The sequence below is a fragment of the Talpa occidentalis genome, unplaced genomic scaffold (assembly GCF_014898055.3).
Source record: "Talpa occidentalis isolate TD23 unplaced genomic scaffold, MPIMG_talOcc4v2.1 talOcc4.16, whole genome shotgun sequence".
In the NCBI taxonomy this organism is placed as follows: Eukaryota; Metazoa; Chordata; class Mammalia; order Eulipotyphla; family Talpidae; genus Talpa; species Talpa occidentalis.
In genome coordinates, this window is record NW_023601653.1 from 65,318,297 (window position 1) to 65,324,911 (window position 6,615).

Genomic DNA, 6,615 nt, shown 5'->3' on the forward strand with positions numbered 1-6,615 from the left:
GAATTTTAATTTTTATAAAAATCAGAATTAAGAGGCATCCATAAATTTTTTAGCTCTTATCATCAAACGTTAAAAAAATAGAATTAAACATTGTCAAAAAAGATCTACAGTCTCCTGTTTAATGAAATATGTTACATGGCTGTATTATTGTATGGCAAAAATAATAATGGCAAATGTAAAATAATACACTAAATAATTGAAATAATATTGAAAGCTTACAATAGGCTAATTGAATATTTCATTATGTACTGTACAAAGAAATATATATTTGCATTACCATTTCGATAAGTAAACTAACCTTGTAAACACTAGTTAACTTTTTTATGATCACATTTTGCAGATTTCAAAGTGAGAATTAATTACAGAATCCACTCACTGCAGAGCGACTAAGATATTAAATTATCTTATTTAATATATTACAATAGTTTATTCTCCTAAAGCTGCTTTCACTGATTTGCACACTCCTAGGATACTTCTGGAAATCTGAATCAACATTATTGTCCCCTAAATGAGATGTATTTAATTACTTTATGCTTTTTATCTTAGCCATTAAGATATTTGTCAATTTCTTGTAAAAATAAGTGTCATTTAAAATTCTTTGTCTTGTTGTCAATATTCCTTAGGATGTTAATAAATTTAATGTATCATCTATCAATTTTCATATATTAAAGCATTCCTTAAAATTTAATTATTATCAGAACTCTACATTTTAGGAAAAAGTATTTGGTAATCCTTCATACTCATTTAAATATAAATGTAAGTCACAAATGAAAGCTATTTACTGCAGGAAATTAACTGGCTAACATGACTACTGTCCTAAGCAGAACATACAATCTTTAACCCAAAGAGGATTTAAAAATTATCATAAAAACCGGTGTATCATTTTTTCTATATAATATAGCACTTTAGTACAATTATTCTGTTTGAAAACATTTTTGTGGATGCTGGCTTTAATTTAGTAAGAAAATTATTATTTATGAAACTTATTTCATTAGTGTTTGCTCATTTCTCCGACCACAAACATCATTTTAAAAGCTATTCTATCAGGCAAACATTTTTTAAGTTCTCCGGAAATTATAATCACTGTCCATTGTTCAAATGTACTCGAATACATCAGTCAACTCACGCTCCACCCACACTGACTACCTTGTGTAGCTGGTCAGCACAGGCACCATGTATTAAAGACTCACCTGCAGGTATCAGAGTCACGTCCGTGGTGCTCCTCAGCTGCGGAGATGAACAGACAGAGAGAGAACTCCCCAGAGCTGAACCTGGACCCCAGAGGACAGCAAATGAAAGGTAAGAGCACTGAAAGCTCCTTGTCAGTAACAGAATAGCAAATAACCTCTGCAGAACTGAAGCAAATGCTTCTCAGGCTCTTAGAGGGAATGACAGGCACTCCCCGTGCAAAGGGAAGACATTCAGTAGACAGCGGTGTGGCTGCTCTGGATGCACCATCCGGGTGCGGCCTGGGGGAAGGACTAGGGAAGAAGCTCACATAGTTTCCCTCTGACTTGTCCTTGTTGTTTTGTCACTGTAATGTGAAATGTGAGGAGTAATTTTATTCCCACATTGTTGGAAGTTGTAGTCTTTGACCAACAACCCACGTAGTGTTATGTCACCAAAAACACAAGGGGATATTCAGGGCTAGGATTACAACGGGAGACGTGGGACGAGATCCAGGTTTCCATGTGTGACTCCTTGTGCAGGCGGGTTCTCGTGTCTGTAAACTGTCAACATTTGTCTCCACCTTTTCTCAGTGTTTCCACTTCTCTCCCTGCAGCCTCACCATTAACTCCACGACAGATTGCTGCTAGGTTCCTGGGGATCATCGGACTGATTTTGGTGTACATTACAGTAAAACTCATGCTTCTTTTTTATTTGCTGTAAGAAAAATTTTGACAGATTAAGAGGAAATTTTTTGCTATGAAGATTGTTATTGCCTCTAAAGAGTTCTTTTTTTTTTTTTTTTTTCTTAAAGACTTATTTATTTATTTATACAACCACTGGGTAAAGTCAGATGCTCGGGATGACAGAATTCACCAGAGCCAGAGTGGGGAGCAGAGCAGGCAGAAGGACCGAAGTACACTGCTGAGGGGAGCAGCTGGCGGCAGGAGAGGTCTGCGCGCCATGTGGGACCCTCGCCAGGCACCCGGGATCGAACCAGCGCTGAGGGCAGCGGGCAGCTTCGCAGCCCAGCGCTCAACCGCTGTGCCACGAGGGGAGGCCCTCTAAAGAATTCTTAATATTACAGAAAATAACTTAGTTTAATACATGCCTTTAAACTGTATTTGATTGTATTTTCAAAAATTGTCATTAATATTAAATACACAGGATGCATATTGATTTATAATTTTTCTTTTAACAAATGGAAATTATTATATGAAAGTAACAATTTCATAACAAGGAATATTTATACTTTTATTAAAAGTTCACATAACAGGGCCTCCCCGGTGGCATAGCGGTTGAGCGCTGGGTTGTGAAGCTGCCCGCAGTCTCTGAGGCGCCGGTTCGATCCCCGGGTGCCTGCGAGGGTCCCAAGTGGCACTCAGACCTCTTCTGCCACCCGCTGCTCCCCTCAGCAGTGTACTTCCTCAGTCTGCCTGTTCTGCTCTCCCCTCTGGCTCTGGTGAATTCTCTCACCCTCCTGTGCTTCTGACTGTACTCAGTGCTTGTATAAATAATAAATAAATAAATCTTTAAAAAAAAGTCACATAACAGAATGATTATAGTGTATTTTACATATATATATATACACCTTCTTTTCATATGTCAAAGGTATCGTATAGAAGACTAAAATTCCTAAATGAGAAATACAATTTAATTTTTGAAATGTGATAAATAAAATATTTTAGGATATTATGTTATTTGTTCCTTTAGGTTTTTGAGATTTTTTTCTTTAAATCTTCAACACTTAATTTTTTTTTTTTGTAAAATCAATTTATTTCAGATTCTAATGCTAAACAATACACCTAATTTTAAATTAAGAAATGGACTCTTTGTGATCTTTTTTAAGCAATAATAATTTTCATAATATTTTCTTTAGTTCTTTTTATTAGATGCTGAAATACTGGAACAGAATAATTTATCCCCAATAACAACAAACCAGACAGGTACATAACAGTTTTCAAAATTTTGATATTATTACATTTTATAAATTTATATATTTATGTGTGTATAATTTATATATTTATATATTTACATATATATGCACATACATACACACACACACACTTATGTAGATCTTAGGCTAGAGAAAAATATAATAGATTTTTTGGGGGATAACATAAATTTTGAAACCAGGTAATACATGTCTATAAATAATAATTATAGGAGAGTATAACTTCTTATGCAACAATGTAAAGAAATATTAGAATTACTATAAGTATTTCAATTGGCTGAAATCACCAATGACATTATTATTCTACATAATGAGTCTCCTTCTCTGACTTTCAGGGCATGTAGAGTGGATGTTTTTGTGTGTTTGCTGTGAATATGGGCTAACAAAGGGAAATAAGAAGTAGGACCTCCCATGTGAGTGTGTATTTGAGTGTGTTATGTTCATGGCCCCAGCCTGTGAGGTGCATGTTATATACTTAAGTATGATTATAACAATGCATATGAATAAATGAATTATAATTTTCAAAATTTCAAATCACTTTTTGGGCAATAATTCATAATCTCTCTTCAGCCTATCACTGTGCTCCTTGTCCAAAGGATTGGCTTAGCTACTTCAACAGCTGCTGTTACAAAAGCCTGTACTTCTAAGAACTCTCACCTGCTCTACATAGACAATCAGGAAAAAATGGTAAGAATTTGAATGTTTTAAAGACTAATTGATATTTCAATCAATATTATATTTATAGAATCCATCCATATTTGTGTACAATATTTTACATAAGCCATCTACATTAATTTTCAGTTCTTGCTTTTTATAGAAAACCATGTTTCTATAAAGGCTTTTCTCTAAAATATTTTTTGCTATTAATATCATTGTGCATCAGGCAACAAAACATGCAAGCATCATACAGGCTGACCAGATGTCAGCAGAACCTGTGTCTCCAAATTACATGATGGTCAGACATTTCCAGCCCCCAGCAGCCCTGCTCCTGCGTCCTCTCTCCTCACTGCTGCCTATTTTTTTTTCCTAATCCCCTGATATTTTATATTATAGCTCTTTTTGCTTACTTTTTAAATATATATATTTTATCCCTATATATATTTTATCTTTCTATGGAATCATAAAATATGCATTTTTGTTCTTGTCTCTTTTTGCTCTCTTGTGACATTTTGTCATTTATCCTCATAATCATGCTTCCCTATAGTTTGTTAATTTTCACTGCTGGAATATGTGAGTGCAATATTTTAATACCCATTCTATGAGATATCTCTGGTGGACACATGCCCAAAGGAAGGGGACCTCATGCCCTCAGGTATGAAGAGCCTTCTTGGGTGGAGAATTTTTAGTCATAGCATCTCCTTTTACATAAGATCCATAGTTAAAATGCATTCTTGAAGCTGTGTATTTTATAAATTGAGTAAATGTATAATGACATGTATTTGCCATTATGGAATTTTACAGAATAGTGAAACTAAAATTCTGGTCTTTCTTGGTGGCACAGGGGTTAAGATTTCAGCTCTATCAAGCTGTCACCAGCCACTATGGCATGAGTTCCACGCCAGGCCACGGAGCTACCCACATGGCTCAGCAGACCTCCCTGTCTCATCTGCTGCTCCCTTCAGTAGATGCACCTATTCTGCTTCCCACTCTGTCTCTGGAGAATTCTCTCACAACCACCCCCCCGACCTCTGGCCTAGGTCCCAGTTCGTATATGCATAAATACATAAAATAAATTTTTAAAAATATTAATTAAATTTTCTGTGCTTTAGGGCCTCCCCGGTGGTGCAGCGGTTGAGTGCTGGGTTACAAAGCTGCCTGCAGCCTCTGCAGCACCAGTTCTATCCCCAACCGCCAGGCGATTCCCCACCACATGGGGCACAGAGCTCTCCTGCCACCCGCTACTCCCCTCATCGGTGTACTTCGTCAGTCTGCCTGTTCTGCTCTCTGCTCTGTCTCTGGTGAATTATCTCACCCTCCCTCACTTCTGACTGTACCCAGTGCTTGTATAAATAAATAAATAAAATCTTAAAAAAAAATTCTCTGTGCTTTGTATATAAATCCTTCCCTCCCTGATAAACTCAGCCAAGTACTGACTTTCTGTAGTTTCCATAGTTTTTCCTTTTCCAGAACATCATATAGAGGAATCATAGTATCTTCTATCTTTCCTATAATATTTTAACTATATATCTTAAGCATTTTTAAGTGCACAGTTCAGTAGTGTTAACTATGTTTGCATTATTGAGCAATAAAATCTCTAGCACTTTTTCACTTTGCAAAACTGAAACTCTCCACCCATTGAATCATAACTCCTCTCTCTGGCCCTCATCTTTTCTCAGGTTATATGTACACCTATGTTAGTTTTCCTCACACTGTGTCAAAGATCTCTGAGATGCTATTAATTTTCCTCTCTTTTTATAACACATCCTTTTAGAGTGAAAAGTTTCTATTACTTCATTCTCAATGCCATTGATTCTTTCTCCTACAACTCAATTTTTTCTTTAGTCAATTTAGCAAAGTTTTCATCTTGGTTAATATATTTTTTGACTCAGAGTTTCCATCTGGTTCATTTGTTTTCAGCTTTTCTATTGTGATTTCTTTCTTTTTTTTATCATAACTATCATATTTTCATTTAAGTATTTGAATGTAGTATTCTCAATAATATGCATACATTTATAATGATTACTTTAAAATAATTTTCTAGTAAATCTAATATCTTGTCCTAAAAATTTGAATTTTATTGAATAATTTTCCCCTAACAGTGGAAGATATTATCCAGTTTTCAGACATATTTTCTAATTATTTTATCTAGAATTTTTTTATAATACAGTGTATAAGTTTTCCCTAGTGGTTACCTAGCAAATCCCGCACTGTGAGCTGAAAAAGTAGTGGACTGTTTAACAACCCACTGCTATTCAAGTCTGTCCCTGTGGTAATACCACCACTGATTTTTGCAGTCTTCTCCAAACTGTGAAAATTACATGTCTCCCAGTACATTGAGCTGGGAATGGGAGGCATGGGTGCTGTCAGAGGCAAGAAGACTATACATTCACGCCATCACTTGAATCTGGCACTCTTCCAATGATTAATACTTCACAAATTATTATTAGGTTTTGATAAATTTTCAGAGCCCTGAAGTTGTTATTTTTGACAATGTGTCCTCCTCACTTAAGTCATAACAATTATATTTTCTCATATGTCCAGTGTGTAATATTGTAATGGAATGTTACCACAATTAAAAGCATAAATTAATAAAAAAATAAAAGTTAAAAAAAGAAACGCTCTCTTAGGTGAGAATGAAATAGCTATTTGTTATTACAAAATTCAGATTAGTATAAAAGGTTTCATTTTCCTTCTTATAACACTTGTTTTCTCATAGAATTTTTTGAAAATCTTTTATATCTTTCCACGGATTGGAGTCTCCCGCAGAAGCAGTGGGGATCAATGGGTTTGGACAAATGGCTCAGTTTTCTCTTCCAAACTATAAGTTTCTTAAG

The 6,615-nt window shown here is 35.2% G+C and overlaps 1 long non-coding RNA gene across 1 annotated transcript; it reads left to right on the top strand.

Annotated features, from left to right (window-relative positions):
- The first annotated feature begins 1,842 nt into the window (after positions 1-1,842).
- LOC129145991 (uncharacterized) lies at positions 1,843-3,706 on the top strand. The gene is made up of 3 exons (XR_008552270.1): positions 1,843-1,886; positions 3,047-3,113; positions 3,692-3,706. It is a non-coding gene; the product is annotated as an uncharacterized LOC129145991 (long non-coding RNA).
- Positions 3,707-6,615: the final 2,909 nt, after the last annotated feature.